Below are 17,457 nucleotides of genomic sequence, written 5' to 3' on the forward strand. Positions count from 1 at the left end.
AATCTTTGGTGTTAGGTATCAGGATAAAGGATATCTTGGGAGTGGGCTGGGAGGGAAGGGAATACGACTTTCGGAGTGCTGCTAATGTTCTGTTTCCTGATATAGGTTCTGGTTATACAGGTTTGTTCACTCGGAAAATGCACCACTCACTACACCTTTACGGCCTATGTCCTTCTCTGTATATACGTCACACCACGTTAAATACTGTACATATCAAATAGCTATTAAAATTACTATCCAAGAGATTATTTCGTTGCTGCTATGTTATTAGAATTTTGTCATTTCATCCATTTTAAACCTTGTTCAATCCATGAGAAATAATACAGTATAATGGAAAAGAAAACCAGGCTTGAAGACCACCCATCCTGGATTAGAATCCTGGTTACATCATCTACCAGTTATGTGATTTTTGTTACTTCACCTGGGTCTTGACCTCCTCAACTGTAAATCGGAGCTCACATACCTACATTTGCAGAGCAGTTGCAAGCATTAAAAGAAAACTTCTGGAAAACATCCACCACACACAGTACCTGCCCCTGCAGCATATGCTCAATAAATTAGACAGTTAAATAGTTCCAACAAATTAATTCATTAATCTACCTCTTCATTAACTAATGTTCTATTTAAGTGAAAATGGATGGCCATATGCCACAGGTATACTAGCTGAGACAAAATTTAATGGATAAACCCAATCTTGGTCTCTGCTCATCTTCTTGATTTGGACTCATGTGACACAGAGGGATGTGGGAGGGGGGCAGATTGGAGGGGGTGATGAAAATCCCTGACAGACAAGGCCAAAGCACAGACTGGAGCCTGCAGCTTGAGCCTGCCAATGCCCTGAAAATCTTGATAATTTCCCAATTACTACGCTTCAGTCTTATCTGCAGAACTGGATGGCCATTTCTCTCCAACTTCTCAGTAATCTGTCGCAAATAACTATTCTGAGCATAAAGCAATTATATGAATATAAGGGATCTCCAAAAACATAACATTTCCTAATTTGGCCCAATATAGAGTTTAAGTCTTCAAACATCAAGACAACTTTACTTATGTTCACAATTTGCTTAACCTCCCGTAGCCCTTCAGGTAAGACTTGAATCCTGCACATTCCCTCCCTCTACCTTGAGGGCAGATTCTAGAATTCCCTGCTGCCCTCTGGTACTACCCTAATTCTGTGAGGAGTGAATGGTGGGAGGGAGAAATCTCCTCAGCCCTGGCCAACAGAAGCATTCATCTGAAAGAAAAGAGAGTGGCAACCGGGTGACCGGCATCACCATCGTGGGCAATGACACGCAGCACAGCTGCATGACGGCAGCCCACGCCACAGGGCATGTCACCACCTGCCAGCCTTCTGGGCTTCGCATGTTCCAGCCTGCTTAGTCCTCTCTGAAGCCCCCAATAGCACAGAATGGTTTCTCAACCAAACAAGCACAAGAAAATGGTGAGGCTCAAGCTCTCATCCAGAGATATTTCAAACTGAGATGGGGGGTCTCCTTACGGGCTGCTATCAAGAGGGCGGACTGTGCCAGGGGGTCGGTCAGACGTTCTTTCAGATAGGAGGTCCTATGCTCCGACCCTGAGGTCTGTCCACAAGGACAGTGATCCATGAGGCAGCCAAGCACAAAAAGCTACCAGTGGATCACTAACACTAACAGATCACAGAAAACAAATTCCGTGCACTGTGTTCCTATTTGCATAGCAGCCAATGTACAGGGTTCTCCTCAGGCCTCCTGGCTCCTCAGCTGCTCCGTGGAATTCAAAGCTGTCGTCCATGTCCTCCTCGATGTGAAAGCCAGCCCCTTGGACGACCCTCCCCTGACCCTCCCTACCTATCTGCCCAAGCGTCCTCTTCCCTCCCGCTCTCTCAGTGCCCATTGTTCTGCAGAACAGGTCCCTAGCTCTATACTCTTGACTCTGGTGACCCAACATGCCCTTGGCCTTTCTGCTATATGAGCCATTTCTGAAGGGTATACGAAGATTCTTCCTTTCTTCCCAAGCTCCAGGTCAAAAGTTTCAACTGCCAACTGGATACTTCACATCTGAAGCAAACGTGTCAAGTTGAGCTCAACCTCGCTGGCTGGTTTAATAAGTGCCCTCTTTGGGCCAGATAAGAATAGAACACCAAGCAGGACAGAGCCAACCCCTTATATTCTGGTGGAAATCATCCCTGGCAAATTGGAGTCGAAATTTTTGTTTTCAATAGCAACAGAGAGGACGCCACACACACCTGTCTCCCACTGTCAGAAATAATCCTGTGGCTGTCCCTTAACTTCCTAACTTCACCATAGGCCAGCCAGTTTTCAAACCGACGTTATCTCTGAAATGTCTTATACCTCAGCCTTGATACGGAATCAACCAGTCAGTGTTTCTTCCTCATAATAAATGTCTTTGAGACCGTCACCCACTGCCCCTGCTATAGTCCTAGTTCACGCTTTCCTCCCCTCGTCTCCGAATCAAGCAGCTGGCCCTTCACCGGCCTCCACTCCTCCCGATCACTCTTCTCACTGCACCCCAGCCAAATCCGATGCACTATTTCATCAGATCAAGAACCGCCAGGCCAAATATCACTGCCACATCAGGATAAAGTCTTAACTTTCCACCTAGTTCCCAAGGTTCCCTACAATCTGGTCCTCAATCACCCTTGCAAACTTGTGGCTGCTCTCCAACACAAAGCCTCTACTCTGGCAAACCAGTCCACACAAAACCCGCACACATTCCCATCTCCACCTCTGTTCCTCATTTCCTCTCAGGTAAAATTCCTTCCTCAAGACCAATGAAAAGTCCTTGCAAAGACCCAGCTCAAAGCTTGCCTCGCCAAAAATCTTCCCACTGCCACTTCTCAGGAGCCCTCTTCCTCTCGTCTGCACCGATGTGGGCAATTCTGCTCGCTGACCCCTTACCCCACGAATCTGACACTTACCATGAATTAATTTTTCCTATATATCCATGTTGTCTCCTTCAAGAACAGATGAGTGTCCTTTGGCAGGGAAGAGACCTTTGACTGACTTAAATCATCCCCACAGCTCTAGCACGGTGCCTCAAACATAAGCCACAGGAAGGAGAGTCAGACACACAGGGACTACATGATGCAAAAGAGCCAGAAGAAAGCTGGGGCCGCTAACTCCTTGTGACTTTGGCTGTGGACCATGCAGGCAACAGATCTGTGTTTACTCCCTATTGTGTGCCCAGCACCATGCCTGTGTCACCCATGGCCACTCCATAAAAGTGGACTGAATGACGGGGGAAAACACCGAAGGGTGAGAGCATCCAAATTAAGTAGCTCCTTTCCCGAAGCTTTTCCTGACTCCTCATGAGAATTCCCTCTTTTCTGGCCCAACAGGACACTGTTCCTACTTCTCTGAGGCTACTTAAGTCTACTTCTATTAAAACTGTATTTGAAGTTTTCTTCCCCTCACATTAAGCTCACAAAGGGGAAACCTGACTTTTACTTATTTCTCATCTTCAGAAACATCTCTGTGTGCTTTCCATATATCGTTCAACTAAAATCGGCCAGGTGATATGCAGCAAGTACAGAGCTCAGATTTACAAAAAAGGGGCAAAAACAGAGGGTGGAGGGGAGGTCAACCCTTACTTTAAACAAATTCTCTGTCCTCATCTTATGTTGAAGGAGCACAGAATGAGTTAGAGTGAAGTCTCTTCTCTCAATAAAGATCAGTACAGGGAACCAAATGTCCAGCAGACATTTTCCTAACCCAGAAGATTATCCTCCCTCTTGAACAAGATGACCCAATAAAATGCTCACTAAAAGCCCACGACATCAAATGCTGTGTGTAAAACATGAGTCTTTTGCCACAGAAAGCTAACTCAAATTGTTGTCTGGTGAGAAATAAATATTAATACATCGGCTTGCATAAATATTCCCAAAAAGCAATTAGTACTTCATTAATATGCAGCCCATTAATCTGCACAAACCTCTAAGCAACTGAAATGCTGTCCAATTAACAGATTTCTTTAATAATTAATTACCTTAAAGTCACTGGCCTTAAAATTGCCTTAGACAGATAAATTACACTTATCAAGTAACATTTGATACATGACCATTAAGTGACTCAGAGCTTCTCTCTCTCCTACATAAAGCAGCTTGATGAGATCTGAAGTTCAAGGACCCTGCTTTTACCAGAGAAGACTCCTCTGTGGTCTAACAGTGTCACCCAGTGGTAGAAGGCACAGCTTGTGTTCACAACAGCTGTTGTTTTTAAAAAGAAGCATTTGACACATGTGTTTACTAAAGGGGAAAAAAGAAACCCACTGTTTTGAATTGCACAAAGAAAACTAGTTATGTGTAAATCCTGGAAAACATGGAACTGGTACAGAGAGCTACCCTACAGCCAAGGTTACTTTGAAGCCCTCAGGGACCATACAACACTGTTCAGATCTGAAGAGAGGCACAAGTGAAGTTCCCTGACTCAGGGGCAGTGCACGTTTGACTCTAAATCAGTTCAGTGTCCTGGGGCTGAGCAACAGGACCGCAGACACCAACCCCCACCCCGCCATCTGCTTTATTGTCTACCCTTCAGCCACTTCAGTTCTCAAAAACAGATCTTCCAGAACAAGGAAAGAATAACCAGCCAATTCTGTTCCAAGGCTGACTATCTGATTTTAAATACTTATGAGGTGAAGTTTAATTGAAAATAATAAATTATTTAACTTCCTTATCTGTAAAACGAGAAGGCTGGACCAGATGACCCTTGAGATCCCTTACTAGTTCTAACATTCTGATAATACGGAAGAGTTCGGCTTATCGGTTGCTCTAAACCACAGGAGCTTAGAACCAAGAGCTGCAGAGGTTGGCCCCATCATTACAGCCAAATGGACATGAGAAGCTGCTCCTGTGATATTCCTCACGTACCCCACTTTGGCCTCCACTCTGGCTCACCCTTGTTCCTCAGAACCATGCACTTCTCCACATGCAATCCACAGTGAGTAGGTTTTCTGCTAGTGATATTGAATTTCCCCGGATGCAGCCACCTTCACCCCAAGTGCGCCTATAAGAGTCTCAACTGCCTGGCCCAGGGCTAGAGAGGTCCACATAGGAATGGAGCATGGGCCAGACTTTATTAGACCAAAACTCCAAATCGGGGGGGGGGGGGGGGGGGGGGCGGGGAGGGGGGTTCTGAAATATCACAGTGAACAAAGAGACCTATACCATACAGGATAAATAAAATCGAAAAACTATTCCTCTTTGCATAAAGTCTCCTATATCAAGTACGTATTGTACCATAAATGAATAAATTCAAGTCTGACCCCTAAAAACAACAGTGGAATTATGCCACAGTTGACCTTACTCCCCCTACCAGCTAGTTTCTCTTAACACGTCTTTGTCTTCTCTATAAATCCATAGATATTCTTCTTGCTTATTCCCACCAAATCCCAAATACCTGTGACTTTTATAAAGTTATTAACAGTTTTTTCTCCTCATTCCCCTACATTTAGAAAACCAGCATCTACTCTCATGGACCACTTGTAAGAAGATAAACTTGTGCTGCTGAAGAAGCAGCCTTTCTGAAGAATTTGTTGGCAGTCTGTGGCAAAAGGCTTTAACACAAAGACACCCTGGAACCTGATAATTTCACTTCTAGAAATTTACTCCAAGATAATAATCAGAGATGTAGACAAGAATGTATAAGAATATTTATCTATGATCTATGATAGCAAAACAAACAAACAAACAAACAAACCTTGAAACCACCTGGGACACCTGAATGGTTCAGTTGGTTAAGCATCTGACTCTTGCTTTGAGTCAAGGTCTCAAAGCAAGACTCATGCTCATGACTCATGCTCAGGTCATGATCTCTCAGTTTGTGAGATTAAAGCCCTTCATCGGGCTCAGAGCCCACTTGAGATTCTCTCCCTCCCTCTCTCTGTCCCTCCCCCCACTCACTCGTGCTCTCTCTCGCTCTCTCTCAAAATAAATCAACTTAAAAATGAAACTACTTATGGGGCGCCTGGGTGGCGCAGTCGGTTAAGCGTCCGACTTCATCCAGGTCACGATCTCGCGGTCCGTGAGTTCGAGCCCCGCGTCAGGCTCTGGGCTGATGGCTCAGAGCCTGGAGCCTGTTTCCGATTCTGTGTCTCCCTCTCTCTCTGCCCCTTCCCCGTTCATGCTATGTCTCTCTCTGTCCCAAAAATAAATAAAAAACGTTGAAAAAAAAAATATTAAAAAAAAAAAAAAATGAAACTACTTAAATATCTAATAATGGGATAATGGACTTAACGGACTTAAACATCATATTGTTAGAATGCACAATAAAATTGGAAATATTCACAATATATCAAATAGGAAAAAAATATCAGGCTCCAAAACAGTATGCCCCCTCTTTTCTAGTATGCCCGTCTGCGTGTACAAGAGCTACTTAAAGTGTAGTGCAAGGATCAGATGTATCAGCACCACCAGGGAACTTGCTAAATGCAAATGCCCAGCCTTTGAGAGACTAAATCAGGACAGCTGCAGGCAGGCCCAGCAGTCTATGCTTTCCTGCTCACTATGTGCCACACAACCTTTGGGGTAAGATACTGAAATTCCCCCTGTTGGAGGGACGGAGACACTGAGGCGCACCGAAGCTAGCTAATTCACCTAAGGCTAAAAGGCTAGTAAGTGGAAGCATCACACAGCTACCTCCAGAGTCCATGCTTTTGAACCACTTTGCTCTAGTGCCTCCCCAGGTGAACTCCTACTTGGAAGTGTGCACAGTGCTCTTTCCCTTAAATTAACAGCCTGATGCATCCCACCTATTGGTTTTTCTTCTTCGCTGTGTTTTAGCACTTCTGTTACAAAAAGCTCCTGACCGGAGTGGGGGTATTTTGACACCATCACTGGCACCTCCATTAACATACCTCGTGGTGAGCACCTGCCTGACATCTTTGAAGACTATAAAAAGATCTCTACATTAAATACCAGCCCACAATGGCAGAAACCTCAATGCCCACCAGCCACAGCCAACGCTGACCATGATACAGACTAAATACAGAAGGCCCTTCTGTTACCAGCTAAAAGGAAGCTGCCACGTGGCAATCCCATACACACGCTTTACAAACCACGTGGTTTACCATTTACAAAATTATGCAACTTTTGATCAATTTCTTTTTCTCTTCTGGCTTGTGCGTTATTTCAAAATTCACACATAACACATTTTTGTATTACGCTATCTTACATTCACAAAATTCAAATTTGAAAAAAAAATGCTACCAGACTTTATTCCCAAACTGCAAGTTTCTAAATAAAAGAGACCTCCCTCAGCACTTTCATTGTGTATTATTTTCTAAGGAAGAAACACCTCGGTCATTCATTTCAGGAAACTACAAAGGGAACAGACTGCGAAGATGGTTGATTTAGGCCTCATCACTCCTGAGAGGAAGGAAACTACACAGAACAGAAAAAATGTCCAGCTGGACTAGTTTTCAAAGCCCTCAAATATTCCTGTCTTCAAGAGCTGAATAATAGTTTCATAAAATTTATGACTTGGACCAACTAACCAAGTATTTTCAAAAGAGAAGACTATCTTTAAAAGGACTTAGTGACAAAAACTTTAAAGGAGCACGAGAGACCATTTTTCCAACTTCCTCATTACTAACAGATAAGGAAACTGAGGCCCAGGAAAGTAAAATGGCTTGGCGAAGCTCACAGAGAAAGGGGCAATGCCTGGGCCAGAACCAGTATCCGACTGGTCCACACTCTGTGTTCCACATTGGCTCTCTCACTTCTGACGACTCTACTCAACTTTGTCAGTTCATTTTCTACCTTTTCTACTGATTTGGCACAATCACTAACACCACCATGAACACTGCCTCTTGATCAATAACTGGATAGCACGTTTAAATGACAAGTATGCTTTAATAACGGCACCAAGACTCTACGTCCTTTGGTATCCTGCCAGATTTCAAAAAAGTACAAATTCATTGTGGTGATTAAAAAAAAAAAATCCTCTCAAGGTAGGAGAAAACTATGTTTGCCCCCCCCCCCCTTTTTTTGACCTCATACATTAGCGGTGAACTACAATGTAAACAACCACCACCAGTAACTGCTCAGACGCAGTAACTTCAGACATCCCCTTTAGACCCCCATTTACCTTCGCATCCTCTGTCAAACCCCACCCTTTGTTAACTATCAGGATTTAGGATAAAATTTTTTAAAAAACTACTGGAGAAGTGAAAATCTGCCCTACTGACAACTGGCGAAACAAAAGACCAACCTTATAAGCCGTCCCCAATACTGCCACCAGAACGTAAAGTATGCTCAGAATGGAACACAGGCCCACAATGCCACCGGAAACACGACAAGACGTCCCTCTTATCTCGCTAAGAGGTGGGACTGCTAACTTTTTCCCAAGTGACAGCTCTCAGTCCACCTTCACGTGCTGCCTCCTAGATAAGGGTTGTCGGTACACCCGACATCACTGGACTGTGCCTGCTTCCTGACCACATCCAACCCAGGTCTGGCCCCATTCCCCAGTCCCGCCTTCAAAACAAGCAGCTCAAGCATAAACCCAACTCTGCTTTCCAAGAGAATCCCAACATTCTTCTGGACCACATTTGTCTACATCAGCGAGTTAAATGAACCCACTTTGATGGGACTATACCTAATCCTGGTGGTTGCTGGCTCAGGGCATTCAACACGCTTTTGACTTAATAAGTTACAGTAACAAGTGGTAGAGAAAAAAGAACCTGAAATAAAAGGCCCACAAACCTATAAATCCCGACATCACTCTTCCCGGTCTGCTTCCTTACTGATAAAATGACAGCCCGTAATCCTATCATTTTCATCTCCAACTTTTCATCTCCAGTCTGCCACATTTCGGCCACATGTGCGTCCAACAGATGTGTTTCTATGGGAGAACGTGCCCTGGCTTCCGATCACTCACCTTACCCTTTCGCTGATAGAGTTTGTCTGGAGAACTTCACTTTTCACCTTTAAAAATAAGGGGGCGGGGAGAGAGAACTTCGGGCCAAAAACAATCGTTACAATGACGTGTTTTTCTGAATGGTTAGAATGTTCCACAATTATAAGAACGTAAGTTGACTTTTATTCGACTCCTGCTTCCACAAGGAAAATGGGGCACGTCTCCCGTCTGGCTCGAACTCAGCCCCCGAGAGCAGCTATGCACGTGGCCCAGGTACCTTGAATTAAAGCCTGTTTTCCCACTTGCTCCTCTTCAGGTTACCTCCTGGGCGTTCCGCGAACAACATCAGCCGGTCTTGTTGCGGAAGCCACCACAACCAAGACCTTCGGGAATAGTAAAGCACCTGTTGTCAGCAGGCCCGGGGCCCCGGGTTTCCTCCCGTGCACTTCCACCCCGTCCCTCCCACGCGTGGGCCTCGCCTCAGGCCCCGAGGAGAGGGAGGGGGCCGCGCTCGCCGCCGCGTCTGGAGCTCGCAGCCGGCGGGGGACACAGGCACACGCCGCAAAGGCAGTGTGGTACGTACACCTGGAGGGCGAGGGGCGCACGCACGTCTCAGAGCAGGGTCTTCCTAAGACCACTGCCTGCCGACTCCAGGTTCCCTCTGAGGGCTACGCGCACATCAGTGAGGGCGCTCTGGGGCACACGGGACGGCGCCCGACTAAAAGCAGCTGAAACCACGGGCTCGTCTGTAACTCACACAGGGACCTGGCGTCAGATGCCTCGGGGCTGCTCCGACGCTCAGTGGCGTCATCGGGGACCCGGGCTCTCACTGTGGCGCTCTGCCTCGGCAGCCCCAGACGGCAGCTCCAAGAGGAGACGCGGCTGGGTAAGCCTCCCGCTCGGAAGTCTCCCCCGCCGTCGGGGGGGGGGGGGGGGGTCACTCCCAGAAGCCCCTGGGGGTCTCCCTGCTCCCGATTGGCCAGAACGAGGTCATGTGATCACCAGAGACACAACGGAAACTGGGAAAACGGGAAGACGGCATTGCGGAGGGGGGAGGGGAGCACGAGGTCTGTCGCGTGAACAGTCAATTCTGTCACACACAAGACTGTTATGGGCTGAATGTGTCCCCTCCCCCCCCCCCCATATTCATATGGTGAAGCCCTATCCCCCAGGATAATGGCACCTTAAGGCAGGGCCTCCGTGAGGTCATGAGGTCGGGACCCCATGACGACATTAGCGTCCTTGTGAGAGGAAGAGACACCAGATCTCGCTCTTCCTCCACCGTGTGAGGGCAGTGAGAAGGCAGCCGTCCGCAAGCCAGGAAGAGAGTCCCCACCAGGAACCAAGTCGGCCAGCACCCGATCTTGGACCGGCGGCCTCCAGAACCGTGAGAGACACGTCTGTCGTTTATGAAACCCGGACTGTGGTATTTTGTTATGGCAGCCAGAGGAACACATCCTGACAAGAGGCTCGCTGGGCCCCTCTGGGTGAGGTCACTCGTGGGCTCCAAAGCTGAAAGGGAAACCACAACAACGCTAATTTCTTAGAAGTGTGTAGTCCTCACAGCATCAGGAGTAAAAGCTGCAATAAGCAACAAAGGCAGGAGACTTTTTGACGGAAACCCTTTTATCCTTAGCTTTTCCCCCTACACAAAACCTCCCTTTTTAAACTGGGGGGTGGGGCGCCTGGGTGGCGCAGTCGGTTAAGCGTCCGACTTCAGCCAGGTCACGATCTCTCGGTCTGTGAGTTCGAGCCCCGCGTCAGGCTCTGGGCTGATGGCTCGGAGCCTGGAGCCTGTTTCCGATTCTGTGTCTCCCTCTCTCTCTGCCCCTCCCCCGTTCATGCTCTGTCTCTCTCTGTCCCAAAAATAAATAAAAAAAAGTAATAATAAAAAAAAAAAAATAAACTGGGGGGCAGCAGGGGTTGGGGGGGGGAAGTTTGGCAAGGGTTCAAATGTAAACACATTAGTAGTGGGTGTGGGCCCTGGAGCAAGGGAGTAGACTACTCTGCCTCCTAGCTTGCTCTGCTTGAACTCTGCGGATTAATTCAGTTCCCTCCGGAAGCTTGTCATTCTAAGACCCCAACCCTTATGTTTCCCACGGCTGTGGCGGAGTCACAGGAAAACGGAACACGGTGTCCCCAGCTCCAGAAAGCATCTTACTTCCCACAGGCCACTACTTCGGTCACCCCATGTCACAGGCACACGGCGTCCCCCACGGGGCTACTCCGAAGCCTTGACTATCTCTGCCTACAGTTAACGGGCAGAGGAAAGCTTTCAAAGTGAGAATGGGGAAAAAATCAGAGCAACCTCCTTGGCAAACCAGGAACACAGGAAAATGAAAGCCTAAAAACAAGCGGCCAGCATTTACAAGAGCAGACCTTAGGTGCCGCAATGTCTAAAAAGTGTAACGGCCTTTAGTCTTACTGGAATAGGAAGGAGGCTCACTATTCTGTTTTGTTTTAATGATTATATTTATTTTTGAGAGAGACAGAGACAGAGCGTAAGGGGGGTGGGGGGCAGAGAAAGAGGGAGATACTGAATCCAAAGCGAGCTCCAGGCTCTGAGCTATCAGCACAGAGCCCGAAGCGGGGCTTGAACCCATGAACCGGGAGATCATGACCTGAACTGAAGTCGGATGCCCAACAGACGGAGCCACCCAAGCTCCCCAGAGGCTGTTTTAGAAAATATTCAGGATTTCAATAATGCATGTATTTCTGGAGTAGAGGCCTTAGAGAAATAATCATTTAATTTTAGTAGTGAGAAAAAGATACTTAAGTCATAATCCAGATCCTAAAGAACTTGAGAGAGTCCATTCATCATTCAAACAGAATGCTTTTAAGACCAATTTATAACTACTGCAATAGTCTCCTATTTACTTCGTAGTGTCTACCCTCAAGTAAATTCTCAAGGTAAATCACACCTTCTTCCCCCGCATGCAACTATGCAAAACTCAAACCACTTACCACTGTCTACACCGCCCCCCCCCGCCCGCCCCCAAGTACTAACATATCCTCCATCACTCACTCTGGCATTTCAGTCAAATCTATTACTACCTAATAATACCACAGTCAAATGGTGTTTTCCCCAACCCTGCCATACCGTCAAGCTACTTAAATCCTACAGCTGCAATACTGATTAAGAAAAAGAACAGGACAGGCTGGTAACAGTAAATGCTCTGCCCAACACTAGTTCCACATAAGATGGAGAACTCTGCTTCCCTCTCCCTGAAGTTGCCCAGGTTTTAAATGTTTTCCTTTCTCTCGATGCAAGAGGAGTCATTACTCAAGAACTCAGCATCCAGAAACCTCCCACCAGTTCTCAGAGCCCCTGTCAAGAACTTCAGAACTTGATTTGAACAGTATCTGTTTTTAAATCCACACGAACAGTAGCTACTGTAATTTAATTCAATGAGAAGGGCAAGGACAAATGACATATCATCACATTCACAATGAAAACCTGTCCTTTACTGTCCTTTACAGCTGGTTATAAAGGAAATCATTAATTGCTTCCAGAAGAACAATTATAAAATCATTATCAAGAAACTACAGATGTATCACGATAACTAACTTCCCTTATGCCTTGGGGGGGGGGGGGGTAAAAACTTATCTGAAAAGCTTAATAAGGATAGGACAGCTTTACCTACTTAGATTAAGTATTCAAAGTTGAGTATACTAAAGGACCATGAAAAATGAGGTAATTTTTTCAAAATTTTTGCAAGGCAATTCAGGGTTCAAAATCTGGAAATAAATACTCTTTATAAAGTTTGTATTCTTACAGATGTCAAAATGAACACGATTCCAAGTTTTTGGGACCAAAATAGCTAAGATTTCAAATTCAGTTTATAATACAAAATCTGCAAACACAATGGTACATGTGACATATTAGGAAGGACACTAATGACCGTATTTTCCTAATTTTATCCATGAATCTTCAGAAATGAAGTCATAAACCTCATTTGCTCTTTATAAAATGTATTAGTACTAGGGACGCCTGGCTGGCTCAATCAGTTAAGCATCTAACTGTTGATTTCAGCTCAGGTCATGATCTCATGGTTTGTGAGATCAAGCTCCGTGTTGGGCTCTGAGGTGACAGTAAGGAGCCTGCTTGGTATTCTCTCCCTCCCCCCTCTCTCTAACCCCTCCCCCTCTTCTCTCTCTCAAAATAAATAAACATTTAAAAAAAAAAACGTTTTGGGGCACTTGGGTGGCTCAGTCAGTTAACATCTAACTCTTGATATCGGCTTAGGTCATGATCTCGGGGTCCATGAGATGGAGCCCCACATCAGGCTCTGTACTGACAGGCTCCCTCTCTCTCTGCCCCTCCCCTGCTCACTCTCTCTCTCTCTCAAAATAAACTTTAAAAAATAAAGAAGTTTTTAAGAAAGTTTAAATAAAATATATTAGTTCTAGAAAAGATCTGTTACCATTCTTAAATTTCTTTACATCTGATAGCAATATACAAAAACCAATGTTAAAGAGAGTTATAAGCATTTTCCATTTATGTACTATCAGACTTGCTCTAAAGTTAATAAACTTTCTAAACTACCTCAAATCAATGGCTTTCAAACTTCTGTCTGTAATCCTCTTTATAGAGTAACCCAATAAACACCCGCACTAAAATCAGCTGAAGTAGAAGTTTCCAGAAGCAATACACTGCCTTTGCTATATGCTGTACACTCTGATGTTTTCACTGTTTTATTTTTTTCTAATGCTGGTTGTGACCGACTAAATTGACTTCATGACCCACTAATGGACGCAGCTTGAGAAATCCTGCCCTGACTCATTTATGTGAACTTGCTACAATTTAGCAGCACTCTCAAGACCAGAGAAGGCATCTGAAAATGTAAATTGGATGAGCTGCTGTATGCCAACTGTCATCATCCCTTCCAAATAGAAAACACTTAAAATCCATTACCTTTTCAAAATTTTATTTGGAAGAGTATTACTGATACTAGAGTCATCACCTCTCTTCTGCCTAATCTTTATCCTGACTCCAGTCACTAAAGAACAACTTCACATCCTTCTAGCTGTGTGTGAATGAGTAAAGGAAGACAAAGTAAAGATTACTTAGAGAATTCTATCTGTTCCTGGTTAGGTAAGTCTTTTTCCCTGCTTATGACAGAACATGGGCAAGAGAGGAAGTATTGTATTTTCCCAACTTTTTAAAATATTTTTAACAAGCAGTTTCAGGGACACCTGGGGGGCTCAGTCAGCTGAGCTTCTGACTTCGGCTCGGGTCATGATCTTGCAGTTCATGAGTTCGAGTCCCACATGGGCTCACTGCTGTCAGCACAGAGCCCGCCTTGGATCTGGATCCTCTGTCCCCTTCGCTGCCCCTCCGCTGCTTGTGCACGCTCGCTCTCTCTCAAAAATAAATAATAAAACACTAAAATTAATTAATAAAATAAAAAGCACTTTCAATAATTTCTCTACCCACAAATAAAATTATATAGTACATCAATACTTTAATGCCATTTGCCTATTTTTTAAAAATGACAGTGTAACTCAGATAACATGTTTCTTAATACGAAAACAGTAATTCTATTTGCATAATCTCTTAAGAGGCAGAACAAAATGCTACACAGGGAGCTAAAGTCAACAATGAGTAAGAGGAAGGGCTGCAGTCCCGGGGACCCAGAACCAAACAAAGGCCATTTAGCTCCACCACAGAGGAAACGGGTCAGAAAATGTAAGGGAGAAACTAGAATTGATCTATTTCTCTTCCCGGTCAAAGATGGAAAGGCAACAGTAAGGGCAGTAGGGAACAGCAGAAGGAGGTTAAGCTCTAGAGTCTGAGAAACTCAAACCAGCTCTACCACACATTAGCTGTGTGACCTTAGTCCAACAATAAAAACACTTAAAATAATTGCTCAATAAATATGAACAGTGGGCGGGGCACAGTCCTAGATGTGCACACCCACCAACTCACTGAATTTTCACAACAAAACTCTGAGGCAGGTTCGGAGGACCAGAGAGAAACTAGGAAACTTGCCGACGCTCATACAGTGAGTCATGGGAAGGCCAGAATTCAAACACAGCCCAACTCATCCCAAAACCTTCGTGGGGGTTGCCTTCTGAGCCCCAGGTTTCCTTATCTTTCCCTCTCAGGGCCGCTGTATGGATTAACACCTCCTGCCTGTCAGATAAGGACCCATCACCACCAAGACCCAGTGACACAGCTGCCCCAGCACAAGGCACAGGGTGTCTCACGCAAGCCGACTTCACCTGTTCAGAGTTACAAACTTTATCTCTTTGTCTTCTCCCCTCTCACTGCCCCACCCCCTCAGACACACCTCCCCCACAAATACCTTTCACTGACCTTAGGAAATATGTACTGGAGGGTAGAGCAACATAACCTGGATCATGAGTATATTTACTGAAGGAAAGAAGGCGGGGGTATCTAACGTTTATAAGACGAGCAAAGTTGTCAGGCTTAATTCAGAGCCAAGACAGTGACAGGCTGAAAGCCACAGAGGCTGGGACTCAGACAGCATAGCAGGAGTGTGCTGGAACAACCCTCCGGGTTATGCTCATTTTACCACTGACAGCATGAAGGCAGGAGGGAGCCCAGGCGGGTAGTGCCGGTGCGGAATGGACTAGGCCAGTTGTGGCTGGGGGATCTGGCAGAAATAAAAGGGCAGGGCCTCAAATATGCCAGGAATTCTGCTGAGGGCAATAAACCACCACACAATGCAAAGCAGGATTGCATTAACATTGGTTTTGGAAACAGGAAGTACCGGTACCAAGTAGCTAGTCAGTGTCGACAGAATTTTTCAAAATCGGGTTACCTTCTCCTTTCTTTCCACATTAGTTGGCAAATGCCCTCCCCTCCAGTTCTTCACACAAAAAAGGTGGGTAAACAGAGGCACTGACAGGCTGTTCAAAGGACATAACCAGAGTACTACAATCAAGTTAATTTAACCAAGTTGTTGAAAGACAGGCCAATGATACACCATGACCCGATTACTGAAATCAGACCATTTTTAAAAGTAAATATAGAGTAACTGGGTAGGTACGTATGCTCCTATGGTATAACAAGTCAGCTACAAACGTGACGCTCAATTTGTTGTTGTAGCAACAGCAGACAATGCCTGCTCAGACTAGGAGTTAGCATTTTACCTCTTTGTTTCACCTTATACTTCTATAACTATTATAAAAACCAACTTCTGAGAATTAAGATATCACTAGTTTGCCAAACCAAAGGGAAATACAACCAACAGTGTCACCTGGAAAAAAAGCACCCAGAACCCTAAATGACATAAATTGAATTTATGAATGTTCAGAAAACAAGACATTGTTACTACAAAACTATTTAATAATCTCAGGAGATAAAAAGTTTGTTTTCAGGCTTCGGCAAAAAATTAACCATGAAACTAACTGCCAGATTAAATAATATTATCTAACAAAAGTAGTTTACTAATACACCTATTATTTTAAGGAAATGAAGGACTGATTACACTGTGAGCTTAGAATCATTAATGTCACTCCTACTGAAGTTATAATTTAATGCCTGATTATAAGATAAACATACAAAGTATCCTAGATTTTGTCTTTAATCTTTTATTTTGCCTCTTGTGCTTATTTTAAGATAAGTTCTATTTCCACCTCATTAGCAAGAAACAAACTTTGTTTTCTCTTAAAATGGTTCACTGCAGAGACAGAAATATTCAACTCCGTGACTTGGGATAATTGTGTATTATTTCCTTACTAAATCTGTCATTGCCCCTTTTCCCTACAATTAACTAAACATCACAGGTCCAAGAGCACAGGTCCAAACCTCAGAAATGCCAGGCCCTGTTCCTGGGTCTGCCATCCCTTAGGCTCCATGCATTCAGAAAATGTTCGTGCCCCTCAGGATCAGTTTCATCACCTATGAGCCCCGAACCAAGAGATCAGAGGTTCTGGGGCAGTCTGATCTAAACCTGAGACTTTTTACACACACACACACACACACACACACACACACACACGATGCAATGCAATGCACTGGGCAACACAGCCTCCATGAGACAGACTTTTCAAAGCCACACACATTCCCCTATCCCCCCCAAGCCAGGAAACGTGAGAAATCTGCTCTTTATCTATCTGCAGCTATAATACAAATAGGGTGACTCCTAAACGACCTATGACCCATAAGGAATGCATACCACAGCCTGGCTATGAAATGCAGCCCCTCATTGCCACCTTGGGGTTTTCAATAGTCTGAGGTGATCAGGCAGCAAGATAAAGTAAACTGCAGTAAAAGAACATTACATTCCTTTCTCACTACTCAAGGGGCGGGGGGGGGGGGGGGGGGGGGGGGGGGGGGGAGCACTATTTGATTAATAACCATTACTTCAAATGGCCTTCCAAAGAGCCCTTCCCTGTCATCAGAATTGATGTGAAAGTCAGTTATTTGATCTCAGAGATCTACAATAAAGTAGTCCGTGGTGACTCCTCCCAAAAGCACAGATCTACAGGTGCTGATCACAGAGTTTCTGAATTGCTCCTGGCTCCGCCAGGATGCTCTGACTGAAAAAGGAAATACACCAGTCAGCACTCAGCCTGCCAGGTATCAGCCGGGTCACAATATTCTCATCTGTCACAGCCCTGACTCACG

General features: G+C 45.1%; 1 protein-coding gene across 5 annotated transcripts in view; it reads right to left on the reverse strand.

The window, feature by feature from the left end:
* FAM107B (family with sequence similarity 107 member B) overlaps positions 1 to 17,457 on the reverse strand; it is a 137,822-nt gene that overhangs the window by 21,616 nt on the left and 98,749 nt on the right. Inside the window, exon 1 of one of the 5 annotated variants that reach the window (XM_078450410.2) lies at positions 9,616 to 9,762. The exons of 3 other annotated variants lie outside the window; for them this stretch is intronic. The gene's annotated coding sequence lies outside the window, so the exon portion shown is untranslated. Of the gene's footprint in view, positions 1 to 8,879; positions 8,933 to 9,615; positions 9,763 to 17,457 lie in introns of those variants that run through there. One more of the 5 variants, XM_078450409.1, reaches the window with a different exon arrangement.

This window comes from Panthera onca, chromosome B4 (genome assembly GCF_046562875.1).
Source record: "Panthera onca isolate mPanOnc1 chromosome B4, mPanOnc1 haplotype 2, whole genome shotgun sequence".
Taxonomy (NCBI): Eukaryota; Metazoa; Chordata; class Mammalia; order Carnivora; family Felidae; genus Panthera; species Panthera onca.